At 46.6% G+C, this 17,743-nt stretch overlaps 1 protein-coding gene across 2 annotated transcripts in view; it reads right to left on the bottom strand.

The window, feature by feature from the left end:
- TEAD1 (TEA domain transcription factor 1) overlaps positions 1-17,512 on the bottom strand; it is a 253,092-nt gene extending 235,580 nt beyond the window's left edge. For both annotated transcript variants that reach the window (XM_040638827.1, XM_040638828.1), the window contains exon 1: positions 17,467-17,512. The gene's annotated coding sequence lies outside the window, so the exon portion shown is untranslated. The remainder of the gene's footprint in view (positions 1-17,466) is intronic.
- Between the last annotated feature and the right edge of the window lie 231 nt (positions 17,513-17,743).

Below are 17,743 nucleotides of genomic sequence, written 5' to 3'. Positions count from 1 at the left end.
GTAAATGACCCCAACAATCTCATCATAATATAGCTTCCAGTCTGAATGGCTCAGGGAGGTAATAAGATAAGGAATTTCTCGCCTTCTGGTTATTTAAAGAGGAGCAGAATGAACTACTGGGTAGACAGCACCAATGGAACTGACTGAAGTCTTCGGTAAAGCCTGAATTAATGTGAGCTTTGGCCTTCACGATGAGTGTCAAACCATGAACTGTCCCTGGGGAATTCTTTGGTTTGGGCTTTTTTTCTTAGGGGAGAAAAGGACAAGATGGCAAGCAAGGGCATGGACGTGGCGACTGAGAGCCAAAGGAGCCAACATGAGACAAGTGCGTGAGGAAAGGATTTACCATGGGTCGACAAGTTGACCTGGAAGGTGGGATCCATTTCTGAACAAGTGGTGTGAGGGGAAGCAGAGACCCTAGCGCTCACAGCGTAGCCTTGAAATACCATTTTCCACTACAAGGAACCAAAATCCCAGCAGAAATGATTCATTCTAAGTCAAGAATACACAGGAAGAGAATGGATAGCAAGAAGCTATCAAAAACTATCACGGTCACATGAAAAGGACAAAGGAACTCACTAAAGAAACTCGTCTTGGCCAAAGATGGTACAATCTGAGTATCAATAAGAGGAACTGTAATGTATTCAAATGCATCTAATAATTTAAAATCTATGATTGCATAATGATACTCAAACAAAAAACAAAACCAGAAACCTGCCTCTCCTGTACAAACCACACACCAGGTTAACCAAATAACTGATAAGAGAACATTTCTCTGTAAACGTCTACTAGCTACTACATGAGGAAAGAACAAGAGGACTGGAATACTACCAGTTTACAAAGCCCATATGAAATAAGAGATAGGGCAGAGATCATAAACCAATGGCTGTTAATATCATAAAAAGAGAGACAACCACACGTTATGATTACGTACCTCTTGTGGAAACACTAGTTATGAAATATTCCACTCAAAAAAAAAAAAAAAAACACCCACAAATAAAAACATTAAACCTGAACCAGATCGAACTTGTGGATCTAAATTCCCACTTATGGGAATTCCAGAGGACAGCAGAACATGATACATGGCACTGTGAGGATGTGGCTGCAAAATCCAGAATGAGGGAAACTCAAGAGAGACACGGTGCAGCTTTTATAACAAACCAACTGCAAGGGGAAAATAAAGGAGGGAAGAGAGATCTCTATAGAGTTTTAAAGAAACACAGTAACCAAATACAACCTGTGGATCTTGTCCCGACCTGGATTTAAACAAACCCAACGATGGGAAAACACTGATGAGACAATCAAGGAAATTTGAACGGTGATTTTTATAGATATTTTCTATTAAGGAATTATTATTAAAAGGTTGTGATGATGATATTACAGTTAGTATTTTTTTAAAGAGTCATAGTTTTTAAGCACTTACTGGAAACTTTACAGATGAAATGGTATGACATCTGGGATTGCTTCAGAACAAAAATCCAGTGGGAGAGGAGCCAGGGGTTTAGAAGAAACAAGAATGGCCAGGAGTTGATGACCGTTGCTAAGTGATGATGGGACACGGGAAGGTCACAGCCCTCTACTGTACTGAATTTTTCCACAGTAAAAGTTTTGAAAATCTGAAATAAAATATAAGATACTTTTCTTGTCCCCCTCTCTCACACAGAGAGAAAGACGCTACAGGAAGAAGTACTTGGCATTCTAATTTTAACTACTGGGTGACAGTGATCACCCAGAGCCGGTGACCTAGTGATGGTGACTTATGCGACACTACCTTCTCTGCCAGGCACTGTACTAACCCTCGCTATAATCCAAGAGGATGGCACTACTTTGTCCATTTTATAAGTAAGGAAACTGAGGTTTGAAAAGATTAAAGAGGTTGCCCAAGGTCAAAGAGATAAGTAGAAGAAATGTAATTCTACAGATTCATCAACATGAGAATGAGAATGCCTCCTGTCTTTTCAAAACAGTAACAACTCTTGAGAGCACTGATAACTCCGTAGGCCAAAAGATTTGCAGTTCCCCAGTGCTTTAAAGGCAACAGAATTGAGAAGTGGGGCTTTTCTGATGACCACTTTTGGGGACACCCGGGGATCTGCAGGGGCAGTCTCTGTAAGATCTCACAGTGATGACAGCAGAGGATAAAGGGGGAAAAGCCCAGGCTGCACGCATGTGTGTAGATGCGCGTCTTGTGTGTAAAAATGTGAAAGCAAAAGGGAAATTGTCTGAAGAGAGAAAAACAACAGAGCAGGAAATCCAGCAAGAGTGGAAACTGGGAAAAAGCTTAAAACTAAACCCAATAGAGGAAGATGGAAAAGCAAATAAATTAGCTCCCAGCAGACGGGACCATTCTGGCTCGGACAAAGCCCTCAGAAACTCCGGCTGGGGGGCTGGAGGCAGAGGGAGCAGGGGACTCCGGAACTGGTTGGGGGAGACGATGGCGAAGCTCACTGCCGGCCAGTCACCCTATGGCTTCATATTTCACTTTATCATATTATTATTTTCTTTATTTTCAGATGAGGAAACGAAATAACTTACTTCAGATCACACACTCAGTAAGAGCAGGACTGGAGCTGGAACCAGGGTCTGACATCAAAGCCAGGCTTTTAGGCTCCTTTGCTAAATATACCAAACGCTACAGAGAACTATACAAAGTTAGGGCAAGACCAAAACGGCCAATAGCAGAAGTACCCAAAAGGCACAGGGAAAGGTATGAAGACTCTAGGAAGGGAGCAAACCAGTAGACTGGGAAGGAGGGAAAGATAGGACCACAAGTCTCAGAAACTGGCCATCAGTGGCCCCAACATGCCCTTTTGGACCAGAGTCACCAGAATCAGGTGAACAGGAGGAAAAGAGTATGGACCAGCCCACTCTCTCTCACTAAAACCCAGCCGAGATGTCAAAGATGGGTAGCAGCCACATCAGCAATCCCATTTTGAAGATCTTAATGTCTTTTTCGGAGGCCTAATTACTAAGGGCTCTGAGCAAGCCCATGAACCTTTTCTCCCCTCAGCCCCCACCACTGCCCACCCCATATCACAGCCTAAGGCATATTTTCCCCTGGGCAATCACCTGGGCAGGGAAGGGAAGGAATTCATTCCATCTCCCCAGGTTCTCAAGCACCCCTACTATGAAGGAGTGAAGTCAAGGGCATCTGCCTAAATCCCACCCCCAGCATGAGGCCATTTCCATATCTAGGCGTTCAGGTGGAGGGTGGGGGGGAGCTAACTTATTCTGACAGTCTGCCAACAGAGCACATTCCAAAGAAAAACCAGAGAAACTGGCAGGTCCAGTCCCAGGCTTTCAAAGAGCATTAGCCTACACACACACACACACACACACACACACGCACACACGCACACACACACGCACACACACACACCAACCAGGCTTCCAAACCAGCCTCACCTCCACACACATACATAAAGGAGTTTGGAACAATCCAGCCCCCGGGAGCCTTGCCCTCTCATTTTCAATGGCCAGTATACCCAGTCTGAGAGGGGAGTCTTTAGGACTGAAAACAAGGGGGCAGACGCGACTCTTGCCCCTTGCCAAGAAGACAAAACGAAGGTGAGACAATCCCCTGATAAAAAGCTTGAGCCAGTCATGCCCAATTTTTTAGGACCCTAGCCACATGTTCGTTTTAAGACAGAGTACAACAGGCCACAAAGAACACAACACAAGGTTATTCTGTACTTTACCGTTTCTGCACAAATACACCAAGTGAGGGGAAGCTGACCTCTGTCTTAACTCCGTTCAAATGCCACAATAATAAAACCTGACAAGTGACTTCATATGCAATCTTTTTAGCCTGGCAGCCGCAGAGCCACAGATCCAGGAACTGGCTTCAAACACTGACCCTGTGACACATGACACTGGCTGTGTGACCTTGGACACGGTACTAAACCTCTCTGAGCTTCACTTCCTTCAACTACAAATGGAGCTGTTGGGTTTAGATGAGGTCATGCTGAAGAATGGGCTTAAGACATAATCTGGCCAGTCTCCCTTGCTTACCCAATTCTCCAGAGTGGCCTGGGGATGGATGCAACCATAAATTATGGAAGGGACTCAGGAGTACGGCTCCTCCTCCCCAAACCCTGCCTTTGGGAGGGGAGTGTGGGGCAAGGGATGGAATGAGTCTGATAAAGATGTAGTTCTCCAGGACCTTTCTGCCTAGGCTTTCAACGTGTAATCTCTTTGATCTAAAGCTCAGCTCAAAAAGCGGGCTGGGGGAAGGTGGCCCAGCATCATCTTCCCAGAGGGAAACGCAAGATTTTCAAGTGACTTGCCTGCCCAAGGGCACAGGGAGGGCCAACGGCAGGGGCTGTCCAACCAAGCCTTCCCTCTACACAGCTGCCAAGTGGGGGGGCCAAGACCCTGGCCTATGGGGGACCCTCAATACTGCCTTCCCCGATGACTGGCCCCAACAAGGAAACAGTGCTAGCTCAACAGCAAAAGACCTGAAAGACAGCACAGTACACTGAACACCTGCCCCAGTGACTGCCTAAAGCACATGATAAAAGAACTAAATAAACAGTGGTGTCAAAACCACCACCTGGAACTGAGCGATGTTGCTACAATTACTTTTGGTTTAAGGCGAAGTACTAAAATTCCTTAAATTCCATGCTACTTTCCCTGCCTTACAGATTTAGGTACATCATAGGACAGGATCCCACCGTCTCCCAAAGAACAAAGAGGAACAAGCCTGAAACCTAAGAATGTCAAGAGCACTGAGACCACAAGTCCTAAAATATAATCTGAAATCCCCGAGTCTGACACAATACAAACCTTTCAGAATTCCACTGGGAAAAACTTCTCAATTAAACTTTGCTACTCTAAAAGGAAATGAACGAATGCTGAATCATCCCTATGAATGGACACTTTTTCTTTTTTTAATACATTATGAATTGATCTGCACAACAGCGGATGGTTTGAAGCAATTTGGTTAAAAGTAGCACAGGTTTAGAGGAAAAGCTCCTCTATTGTAACTCTGCTCTCAGAAACAGCCTGGGACCCGCCTTCCAGAATAATGCTGTCCGGAGCTCAAGCCCTGGCCACAAAGACCTCCTGCCCAAAGATTTTCCCTCCATTCTGCCTAATTAAAGGAGGTCATCCAGTTTCCTCAATAGTTTCCTAATAGTAGAATGACTGTATAGTTTATCGCCCAAAACGGGGCACTGGAGAGGAAAAGAGGGGGCTACTGGCTACTGCTCGCAGACAAGGAGCAGGACTGTACCAGGCAAGCACATACACAGCCACGAGGGACGGAAGAGGACAACCCTTTACAAAACACCAATGGATAAAAACTGCCACGAACAGTTATTATGAGGAAGACAGGGAGCACGTGGGAGGACACAGGAGCAAGACCAAGTTACAATTAAGAAAACACTGGGCAGAGCAGAAGCTGAAATTTGGGGGTATAAATTAACCTAACCCGGGATTCTTTTCTTCCCCATCTTAAGTCAACTTACAAAGCAGATTCGATACTGGACTTGGCAGCCGCAGGTGCCTTCCGGGTCTCTCCTAGCACCTGATCTCCCAGTTTTTCCTTGTTGGTATTTATTGAGGTCTTGGATGGCTTAAGTGTAAGCCACACGGGCAGTTAGCATAGTCAGCCTTTATCAGGAAGGAGCAAGTCATTCCGCATTATTGAAATTACTCTTTCTAAAGTAAAAGCATCTTCTACCTTAGACACTTCTAATGGATACCTATAGGCCCCTCACTCAATCCAGTAAATAAGCAGAAATGTAAACTTGTATGAGGACATCACTCTGCATATCAACCTTAATCATCTGACCAGCAAAATAAATGTTCACCTGCGGCGGGGGGTCATGGTAAGTACAGCCAACGTTGTTCAATGTGATGACTGGACTCAGTGCTGTATTGATTCTTTTTTTTTTTTTAAGATTTTTTTTTTTAAGATTTTATTTATTTATTCGACAGAGACAGAGACAGCCAGTGAGAGACGGAACACAAGCAGGAGGAGTGGGAGAGGAAGAAGCAGGCTCCCAGCAGAAGAGCCCGATGTGGGGCTCGATCCCAGAACGCTGGGATCATGCCCTGAGCCAAAGGCAGACGCTTAACCACTGCGCCACCCAGGCGCCCCTGCTGTATTGATTCTGTGAGATATAAGTCACATACCATAAAATCTACCCTTTGAAATTATACAATTCAGTGGCTTTTAGCAGAGTCACAGGTTGCGAATTGTCTTTAAACGTGCCTCTCTCCACTCCTCAACGCTTGGTGTGCCTGCCTGCAAAAGCCTCTATCCCTCCCGCCAAGTCCACTCATCTCTCCTAACAATCTTTCATTTCAATTCTTAATTTAAAGGCTAGGAAACCAGGTTCACTCACACACAGTTCCATGTAACCTGGTTAAGGGACAACAGGAGAGGTCTATAAAATGCAGGTGGTCCCCAACCCAGGCTCACACAAAGCAATCTTACCTGCTCAGACCAGTCCCTGGGCGTGGCCCCAGTCGAAAGCACGGGGACATGGACACACCCTGCTCAAGTGTAGCTGACCAGCTTCGGGCAGAAGACTCTGAAAACCCAGATCACAACCGACCAGCTTCCAGGAGAGATCAGCTCATCCACCCAGGGAGTACCTGGGTGCTAACCCAAAGAGACACTCATCTTGGATTAACAAACATCCTCTTTAATATGCAAACACACTGGCAAAAGAATGGATGGGCTGCCAGTCACACGAGTGTGAATCATTATTTGAAATAGATTTCGGGTCCACAGAAAGGAGTCTAACACAAGGGGCACAGATTCCATTTCGGAGCTTGGCGCACTGAGATTACTAGGATGGTCTGTGGTCCAGCAGCCGTCGCACCTGCAGCTCTAGCCTCCCGAGCTAGCTCTTCCCTCGACTTTCCCACAACCCTTCAGAGTACGTAGCATCAGCTCCATTTTCCAGATGTAGAAACTGAGAGCAGAGCAGAGAAGCAGCCTGCTCCCTAATAAGTATTAAGTGCACTGGGTGGGGAGGGGGGCCGCCCAGCTGACTCAATAGGTATAGCGCACAGTCTTGACCTCAGGGTCCTGAGTTCAAGCTCCACACTGAGCGTGGGGCCTACTCTCAAAAATAAATAAAATAAAATAGGAAAGAAAGTTAAAAAAAAAAAAGTGCAGAGGCACCTAGGTGGCTCAGTTAAGTGTCTGCCTCTTGATCCAACCTCAAAACTCCAGGGACAGTTCCTCCATGGTCTCCCCAGCAGGTCCAGGGCCCTAAGCATAGTTTCTCTATGAAAAGATGAGTTCCATACAATCATCTTAGAGAACTTTTAGAACCCAATCCCAAAGTTAGGAGTTTGCCTTCCAAGCAAGAATCTAAGGAAGAAGGGCACCTGGGTGGCTCAGTTGGTTCTGTGGCTGCCTTCGGCTCAGGTCACGATCTCAGGGTCCTGGGATCGAGCCCCCCATCAGGCTCCCTGCTCAGGGGGAGTCTGCTTCTCCCTCTGCCTCTCCCCTCAGCTTGTCCTCACTCGCTCTCTCTCAAATAAATAAATAAAATCTTTAAAAAAAAGCAGGAATCTTTAAAAAAAAAAAGGAATCTAAGGAAGAGGTTTCCTTTCAGGCGGACAAAGGTGCACCATGCTACCCATCTTTGGAAGCATTTCCATTTAATTCATACTACCACTTGGCAAGGAATAACCTCACATATTTACTGATGGGTTTCTTCCACCGCTTATTAATAGAGGAAGTATGGTTCAAAGCGATTAATGGTCTTAGACTTTATGGGATACCTCAGCCACTCGTGGATTTGACTCCATTTGCCTGAGTCCTGAAGTCCAGCTCTTCTAAGTAACTCAGCCTCAGCCTTGGGTAGCCCTCAAGAGTCACTGTCCAGGCTCACCTGGCAGGAGATCTGTGAAGAACTAGCATTCAACGTAACATCTGAAATTGCTATTTACTGGAGCGGCTCAGTCGGTTAAGCATCTGCCTTTGGCTCAGGTCATGATCCCAGGGTCCTGGGATGGAGCCCCACATCCAGCTCCTTGCTCAGAGGGGAGCTTGCTTCTCCCTCTCCCTCTACCTCCCTCCTCCCCCCCTTCTCTCTCTCTGAGAAATAAATAAATCTTAAAAAAAAAAAAAAAGAAAAGAAATTGCTATTTCCTGAGCATGTATGACATGTCAGGCATACAGGAGGCATTCTACTGAAATTCAGAGATGAGGACACCAAGGCTCAGAGGGCAATTTGTCCAAGGCCACAGAACCAGAAAGTGGCTGAGCCAAGAGTCCAACTAAGGAGTGTCCTACTCCAAACCTGGGTTTTTAAAACTACATTATTATCCTGCCTTTTTCCCAGCCAGAATCAGGACACTTCCCACTCCCCTTGTAAACCAGTTCCCTCTGCTTCTTTCAGTTAATTGCTCACAGCCGAGTTTCCGATCTGTAGGGGCTCACGACCAGCAATAAACCTTTTCTATCACTGTTTGAGGGTTGAGGTCACCGGAGAGTATTTCAGGGGGGTCATTTGTTTTTTAACAACTTAGCTCCACGCTACTTCCAAAATGGCACCTGGCAAAAAAATAACTTAAAAAAAAAACTCTTTCCCTTCAAGACCCAACTCCAGCATCCCTTTCTCTGCAAAGCTGTCCGCAGTCCCTACCACTGAGCAACACAGCTGCCTGGGTGGGTATTATCAAGAGCACTTGGACAATGGAGTTATTTTTCCCCTTTATTCTGATACTACACAAGGACATTCATGCTCCTAAAAACTACACATGCTTAAAAAATAAGAGCTCCTTCCCAAACCACTCCCTCCAAACAACCTCTGTCAATAACATAAAATCTCACAGATCCTTTTGGATAGAGATGCAAACATGGTTCTTCAACATTTCATCAACTCGAACACACCCCTGGTTGTACAATGCAACACGATTTTATTTCTAAAAAATATTGCTGTGGAACAAACCACAGAGTGCTGCCTTATCACTCAAAAAGCAAATTTCATACACGCTACACTGTAACTTTTTTTTAAGCATAGGTCAATCTTGCACAGGAAGAGGAAAATAATAAGCAAAATAAATTGGGTAAGATATACCTAAAACAACTTCTCAGAGAGATCAACACCCACGCTTTTCCACATACTATCACCCTCGTGCCAAGAGCACTGGAGACATCAAGCGCATCCTTAGGAATGCCCCAGAGCGGGCTCCGGGATTCTCTTCCTCTCCTGCGTCTGTTCCACAGGCTTTGATGAGTGTGTGCGACCACATGGCAGACCATGACCCCTGCCTGGCCAGCCACGACTGCAGGCCACGTCCCAACTTCAAATATACAAAAAGTTGCATCTTGGAACACACGAAATACGGAACACACAGCTGCCCCACTGGGTGGTGACGATCTCTTTACAGGCCTGTTTCCCTTGCCGAACTACAGACTTTGCAGGGGTGTTTACTGACCACCATTCTCTGACCACCTTTGGCTGACCACCAAATCCCTGGCACCCAGTAGCACCTGTAAATGTTTAAACCACCAGAGGCAAGCAGCAATTCTACACAAAACTGGGAGCATCTGGACCTCCAAGTGCGCATGGTGGAAGGAGAGAGAAGAAAGGAACGAAAAGCCAAGTGTGGTTTAGCGAGTAGCAGGCTCATCTCTGGGACCCCGTCAGGATCACCCTTCCCATCCCCCCGCTACACCAAACGTTACCACTTGACGAGCTCCGCGAGCAGCCTCACTACCCAGAAAGCAGCACCACCTCTGCAAGCAGCCAGACAAGAACTAGTCCCTTAAACCCCTTGCCAGCAAGCCTGACACACACCTCACCTCTATAATCACATCTGGAATCAACTGCTACACTCCCAACGGGTAAGAGATGATTGCCAAACATGGGGGAGATGGTTTTGTTCATTTTACTGCTTTTCCTGCAATAGAAAGGTGCAACCTTATCTTTGTACGGCTGTATTTTTAAAACCAACCAAGTACATCTTAGTGAATTCCATCAAGATTCGGTATTCGTTCACAAATACGGGGGGGGGGGGGAAGCCCACAAATACAGGGGGAAAAAAATCCCACTCAGGAGGGCTGGCCAAATTTTGACTGACTGGATCTGAAGAAGTAGAATACCCAGAGCGAGGGCTCCTAACCAGAGGTGGACACTACCGCGGACCTCTTAAAAATACAGAAACTTTGCACCCAGGCCAGCCCTCCTAAATCTCCAGGGGTAATGTCCAGGCTGCGGAAAGATCTGCGGAGGCCGCGGTGCACGTGCTCAGGTGGGAACCCTGGTGCGGCAGGGGCTCTCTGGGGCAGGCACGGAAAGCAGGTGACCTGGATTTGAGTCGGAATCATCTCAAATTAGCCACGCAAAAGGATCTGGGTACAGTGCACTACAAACCCAGAAGTCAAAATGTGGGAAAAGATGAGGGGCCTGGGAAGGTGAGCGAGAACATCCAGGGAGGGTGCGCTGGGAAAGGGGCAGCCGGTCTGACCTTGTCTTCCTCCCCCGCAGGTATCAGCGACACAAGGATTTGCTGAATGAGATTCACAGGGCTGCCAAGCACGTGTAATGCACATCATCAAATTTCCACAGAGCCACCTACTGTGTGCAGAATCCGAGTCAGCTCCAGCAGCTCAGGCTGGAGTCCCTCTGCCGGTTCCCCACTGGAAGAGTGGTTTTCCTTCAGCTCAGACACCTGAGCAGAAGTATTCTAGAAATATTTCCCTCTTTAACAATTCCTACTCACAAAGGGAGCTGCTTCCTGCCTCCAAATCACAGAGGACTCTTCTCATGGTTTCCCGTCACATCCACATCAATCAATTTTATATTTTAGGATTAAGGTAAAACTCAAAGGTGAAAGGAAATTAGGGAGGTATTTTGAAAGCACAACAAAACTAGAAACCTTTTCTCAAAATAAGAAAGAACAATACCGGCCTTATCTCTCCAGTGTTTAAAACAAAGGCAGATTTTGAATTACGGGAATTTCTCAGCTCTGCCTATATGAAAAATACTATTAGACAGCCTATTTTCTATTTTGCCCTCCATGAAAATACTTGCTGAGGTCTTCCGAGTGTTCCAGATTTCAGGACAGGGCTGCCATCCCCTCAGCTGACGGGGCTCTTTCTAACTCTAACCATCACGGTCTCCCAAAGGCTTTAAGATGAAAAAGCAGCCAGGGAGAATGGGTTGAAAGAGATTCCACCAAAGGAAGCATCGCTCACAATGGTTTCAATGGTTTGCAATCAGCCCCCAGGACATCCCCAGCCACAGGGATGGGTGATCTGAAAATGAAGCATATCAAAATGCTATTGATAAGCTAAATTACCAGACAGCTTATCTGAGGCCCACATCCGCCATATGGTGCCCCAACTTCTGCCGCCTGTTGCGGCCACAACAATAGGCACGCCTACCCAGAGAGCACCGTCAGACAGAAACCCAGCAGCAGCGGCATGTGGGGCGGCTGCTGTGTTTACATTTTATTTTGTGCTATTAGCCTTGTGCCTCCCCGTATCCCGGTCACGACTTGAAACACAACACACATTCAACGTCAAAAATATGCGTTACCAGCAGGACACATGCACGCATGCGGTGTGTGTGTGTGTGTGTGTGTGTGCGCGCGCGCACGGGCGCGCGTGTGTGCAGGTACACATCAGGTGAACAGAGAAAACCAGATGTCAGCTCCCGAAATAGAGCTGCCTGGTGGGGGAGGGCGAGGCAGGCAAGCTCCCAGCGAGAGCGGTAGCAGACAATGCGCTTTTCTCCAAACACTCGGGCGGGCGGGCCTCGGGGAGTGGCTATTTAAAACACTTGGCTCCTTTTATTTCACCACCGTGGAAGTGAATTCGGCTCTTAAGTACCAGAGCAAATGAAGTCATTCGGTTTCTGCGGGCTCCCTTTGCCTTTCAGCAGAAGTCAGACTGGACGAAAGTCGGAAGGTCCAGCTTAAGTTGTTCTTTCTTCCAATTAAAATTGATTCCACAGAGGATTTGGCGCCTGGGCTTCATTAACTTTTTTTTTTCCCTTGGAAAAGGCACGAAGGTCAGAGAAAATTTAAAGGACAGAAGACAGTGGAATGAATGCTATCAAAGATGACCCATGTCACAGGATGCCATCAAGTCACGATGTAAAGACGAACAAATGAGGAGATCACCTTCTAAAGGCTTGGTTGGTATCCAAGATTGATGGTGGGTTTTGTTGAAATGAATTCATAAAATTTCTGCATTTATTGCTTTCTACTCTCTACCCTCTAAAGAGGTTCTGATCTTTACGGAGATTGTATCATTAATGGTAATAAAATATTCATTTATTTAGTTTACTCTCTATTAGAGAGAAGACACTGGTTGTGCATAAATGTACAAGATGCAGGTCTGGATACAGTGCAAAGCAAAAAAAAAAAAGTAAATCTAACATTCAGATCTAGTTAACTATTATAAAAAGGCACTCACTTCATCCCCCCCCCCCAATTACCAACACCTTAGCAGACAACATTCTTGGATGAACTTTTCAAATTTCTTAAACATTCTCAGTTTTAAAAAAAAAAACCTCCTTTCAAGTTAAATTGAGATTGCACTTGAACTCCATCCAAGAGCGGAGCTGAACTGAATTATGATAATTAGAAAGCTGTGCCTATAAAAAAGCAGCGCAGTTCATGCATTTTTTTTAAAAGTTCATGCCAGAGAATATAAGTTCAATATGTTCTCACATAATTAACATTTCCCACCATTAGCAGCAGTTTTTCAGTTTATATATCAGTAAAAACAACAGCACTCGTCATTGTTGTATATTCCCAGTCAATAGTGTTTCAGTCACTGTACACATACATCTAAATCTGTCAGATGCCTAAAAGCAACCAGAATTCCCCATTGGAGACGATGGTGGTGCTTAACTTGTTCATTAATAAGCTGCTTTTTTCTTTTAAACCCATTTTCCAATGCTGGGCCTTGTTCCTCAAACTAAAACTGCTAATGAAATCCTAGGACAGAGCCTTAAAAACTAATGTGAAAAAGAGCAGAAAGCATTACATCAGGAGAGTAAACACTGATGGGGATAGTAAATATGGGGGGGGGGGGTTGGGAACAGGATACAGCCAGGATGGAGACTTCCCTTGGCTTGCCACAAAAGTAGAAAAGACAGTCTCTAAGATTCTCCTCCCCCTCCAATCAGAATAGAGACCAGTGGTTTCACAGTTAGCTAGGACTCCCAGACTATGGAAACTATTTTCTGAGAATCCTCCCAACCATGCAAAAACCCAAGCGCTGGACAGACCTTCAGGGCTGAGCGAGACCCACCCTGTAAGAAATACCATCCTCAAAACCCACCCTTTGGGGCATCCCATTTGCTTTCACTAAAATAAAAATACATATTTCAAAATTCTCTTATTCGGCACCATGAGGACAGCTGAATCCCTCTGAAGAGATGGCTGAATTTCAACCGTAAATTCCGACAAGGGATAGGGTCAAAGAAGCTGGTGATGAGAATCTTTGCAGGCTGGGGACTCTCAATAACTCACAGCTTTGAAACAAAATAAAAACACACACACACAAACACTGCAGATATTTAGATCCAAATATTCTAGCATTCCACAAACTATCCCAGAAGAGGGAAGGCCCAAACTTCCCAGATCTCAGCAGTGCGCAGTCACTGTCATGCGAGGGGGACTAAGCTGGTATTTGTCAAAAAGCCTAACCTTGAACCAGTAAGGGCTTAACGTGCACCCGAATTACTTGATTTTATCACCTTTGTGAATGTGAAAGGATAAAATATATCACTGATATTGTTCAAACATGATTTGGGATCTAATTTAAACACCACAGCATAAGCTGTGGCTTCTACAGACAAAATAAGAAAAAGCACCAGGCAGCTTTAAAAGATTGCTTCAGCCAGTCAGTCCCCAACAGCCCAGCCGCAGAGCCCAAGTTTGTCAAAGGGCAAGAAGCTTACAATCTACTTTTTTTGCCGAGTTCAGAAGTGGGACACGAGCACTTGGCAGTTCCAGTCTCCAAACGCTAAAGAGGAAGCCGCAGGGAGCGCCTTTATCGACGGAAAGGTGGGCTCTGATTTCCCTGAAGCGCTGCAGAGAAAGCTGGACACTTGCTCTGGCTAGTAGTCTAGTCCTCAGTCTTTGGAAAAAACAGACCTAAAAAGTTTTATCACTAAATAGATCCAACCCCTAGGCACAGCTTTCACTCGGCAGCATTTTTAGTCTTTCGCAATCTCTTTATTGGGAACAAGACAACGTGCCTAAAAAGCTTAAAAGTGTTATCTACCTACTGCCTGCTTGTGAACTCGGTCCCTTTACGGACGCCGGCTCCTACACGCAGGTATTTGCACCACCTTTGGAGGGATAAAACACGATTTTCCTTTGCAGGCAGTATAACTGTGCTCACAATGAACATGTAATAGGACAGGAGACTAGAGAAAAAAGTAATCCCACAGACGCACAGGCTCTGGTTTGACCACCACGCAGAGAGATGGATCCATTTCTCAAACAAGGAACTTTAAAAATATTGTTAATGGCACAGCTCATTTCTTCAAAGGCCGGTCTAGCATTTGAGACCTACCTCCTCCAGCTGTTCCTGTTACATACTTTTCTGCTGAAGATATAACAAATATGATCTAAAAACGGATGATACACAAGTATATTCTCAAATTTTCCCACCGAGAAATGCCCTCCTATACCTGCTGTTGTGCAGTGTCAGAATTCAAGATTGTTTCTAAATAACTTGAGTGCAAGCAGCAAAAAACCCCACACACCCTTTTCCTTATGACTTGCTTGTCCTGGTTCTTATAAAAGGGGACATTAGTCCCCAAAGTGAGTGTATGAATACAGAATTCTTGTTGTATAAAGTAACAGAGAGGTAGAGGAAAAGGGGAAGGGCAGAAGCTGGAAGAAGCTGACTTCCCCCAGCATGCCCCCCCCCGCCCCCGTCCACCCCGCCCAAAACCTGCCCTTACATATAATTACTTTGCTGCTGGGGCCTAGGCACACATTGTACCACAATGCTAGGAAGCGCCTCTCCGTGAGAAATTTGTTTCAATCCGGCTCAAACTAAACTAGGTTGCCCTCCCTCTTTAAATTAAATCTCATTAAGTATATGTCGTGGTGAGTCCTGGTTTATGTTTTGGGAAAAGGATAAGGAAAAAAAAAAAAAAACCATCAATCTCTCAAGAATGTTCTCTGGATGGAGTTCTATTTGTTACTTTATGAAAGCTCACTGAGAGGAGTAATCTATACAAAGATTCTTTCCTATATTTTTTCAAATCTTACTGTCAAGGCAAAGTGTCGCATTGGTTTTGTTTCAAAATTGTAAAAAAAAAATTTTTTTTTAAAGAAAATTATCCTGATATTCCCCTAACACTGCAGATCAAATAATACTTAAAGTAAAAATAAAACGGTCTACATTGGCACTTTTATACCATCAGCAAGAACCAGTAATGAATACAGCTTATCAGTTCATTTTTTATACCAACAACAAATAAAAGAATCACAAACTCTGTTTAAAATCTGAAACCTGAGAGCTCAACACCGAGCTGCACATACAAAGAAATATTAAACAAAAATATCTTTGACCATTTATGGAAATAGTGAGATTAGAAAAATAAGCCTTTCCACCCCAAAAATAATCAACGATTCAAAACCTCGCTGTTGACAAAGGTTCAACTAATCCATTTGTCTTTCCTGAGTCACTTGATAATTAGTTCTACTATTTCCTTCTTAAGAGGAAAGATTCTTAACCAAAGTTGGATCTAAGTCTGGCCGCAAAGATCCTGCTATTTACAAAAGGGCACAAACCCAATAGTGAAAGGACGAAGCACTGGGCACAGCCTGAGATATGTTCCCGAACCACTGCCTCAGAGTACCCTGGCAGAGAAGCCCCGTGCATGACACAACAGCAAAGCCACCGAAGACTGCAGAGAAAGGAGCCCACTGCCAGCTCTGACAATGCAGTCAGATCACATGCTCCTAAAGGGATCCGTCTACTCAGGTAACCACCTGCAAGCACCCAGCACAGCACAAGCGATCAGACCACCAAAACTTCCAGAAACAATCAAGGAGAAGGGTGGGGGGGGGAAGAAACATGTGGTTGCCCTGAACTGTTAAGTGTTCTGCTCCTTTGCAATATCTGTAGCATTTTAAATTTTCTTGTTTAACCATTTTGAAATCTGATAGGTTTTGCAGACCTTTCTGTCCCAGGACCTGGGCTCCCTCCAAGGCACTGTTTTTAAAACAGGCCTTTTTACATTACCCGCTCCTGGAACATCATCTGTCTCTAAGTTTCCAGTGCTTACTGAGGTCAATTTTCATTTCTGCAAATCACAGGCAGCCACTTGCTTCTGAGAAGTTAACAAGCCTCCTGAGAAATGCTGGTGGCTGCTATTTCATTGTTTCATAAATATTTTTATACAGTGACACCATTCAACTTTAAATAAATCTTTAAAAAGAAAGACAATTAAAAAGCAAAGAAAATTATGATCTGGATTTTATTTATTTTCGTGGGAGGAGAATAAGGGAAGTGTGAGCCCTCCATTGTTTTCAACTCATTTAAAATGTTGCTTCAGTTTTGTTTTGTTTTTTTTAAATATACAAACGCATTTTAGAAAAAAGAAACTCATGGAAGTTGAACTTTCTTGAAAGCGGGCCTCTGGACTTTTGAAAACAGTGTTGCTGCTACGAACAAAGACTAGAAGTACACCCTGATTTTCTCCTCTCCTGGGGATCATTTCTCTTCCAATAAACAAACAAATCCCCCAGTATTTCCTACCGAAGGGAAGTTTTCCAGGGAGAGTCTCCTTCAGGGTTTGGTGGTAACTGCGACTCAGTCTTTTTTGGACACAATGTTTCTGCTGACTCCTGAAAATTTTCCACTTGAATGTGCAATGAAGCGGCGGCGGCGGCAGCAACAGTCCTGGAGAAGCGGCAAAGGCGACCGTGCCTTCTTTCATCTTTGAGAAGGAGCGAACCCCCGCCGGCAGCACGAGTCGGCGCAGACCCCGGGCTGGCCTCTGGGGGCCCCGGCGCCTGGGGGTGGGGGCCCGGTGGGGGCGGGGGGGGTGGCGGCCGGCTCCGGGCTCCGAGGCGGCGCCGGCGGCTCTCCCCGCCCGCGCCCGCTCCGAACTTCTGACTTCCCCGAGCGAACCGTGAAAACTGCCGGAGGGTGTGAGGGTGTGAGGGTGTGTGCGTGTGCGCGCGTGCGGGCGGACAGGCGAGGGGGACGCGGGGGGCGCGGCGCGGCCCGCCCGGCGCCTCCGGGATCGCCGCCGGGGGCCGCCTGTTGCCGCGCGGGCTCCGCAGCGCGCGGCCCAACTTGGCGTCCCGGCAACTCGCGCGGCGGCGCCCGGCCGCTCACCTTGAAGGGGGCGCGGGGGCCCGGCGGCGGCCCTCCGCGTGCCCGCCCGCCGCACACAAAGCGGAGCCCGCAAAGAAAGAGCGGCCCGAGCCGGACGCGCCGCCGGCCCCCCGCCCCCGGCGCTCCGTGCGCCACCCGCACCCCAGCATCAGCCCCGCGCGCCAACTTACCTCGGCAAAAGGAGCCGCCGCAGCGCCCGGCGAGTCCGAGGCAAACTTCGGCGCCGCTTCCCCCGCCCGCAGCTCGGTGCCCGGCTCCCTCCCCGGCTCCCGGTCCCCGGGCCGGGCCACCCCACCCCTGCCTACCACCGCTCCTGCCCCGGGGCCGGCTGGGCGCACTGGGCTGCTGCCCGCGGCTCCGGGCAAAGGCGGACGGGGTGGGGGGTCTTCACTGCATGGCCTGTCCCCGGACGCGGCCGCCCCGGGCCCGGGCCCCGCCGCGCGGACT

The sequence above is a fragment of the Ursus maritimus genome, unplaced genomic scaffold (assembly GCF_017311325.1).
Source record: "Ursus maritimus isolate PB19 unplaced genomic scaffold, ASM1731132v1 scaffold_23, whole genome shotgun sequence".
NCBI lineage: Eukaryota > Metazoa > Chordata > Mammalia > Carnivora > Ursidae > Ursus > Ursus maritimus.
The sequence above is the reverse complement of the archived record's forward strand: the minus strand, read 5'-3'. Positions and strand labels throughout refer to the sequence as shown.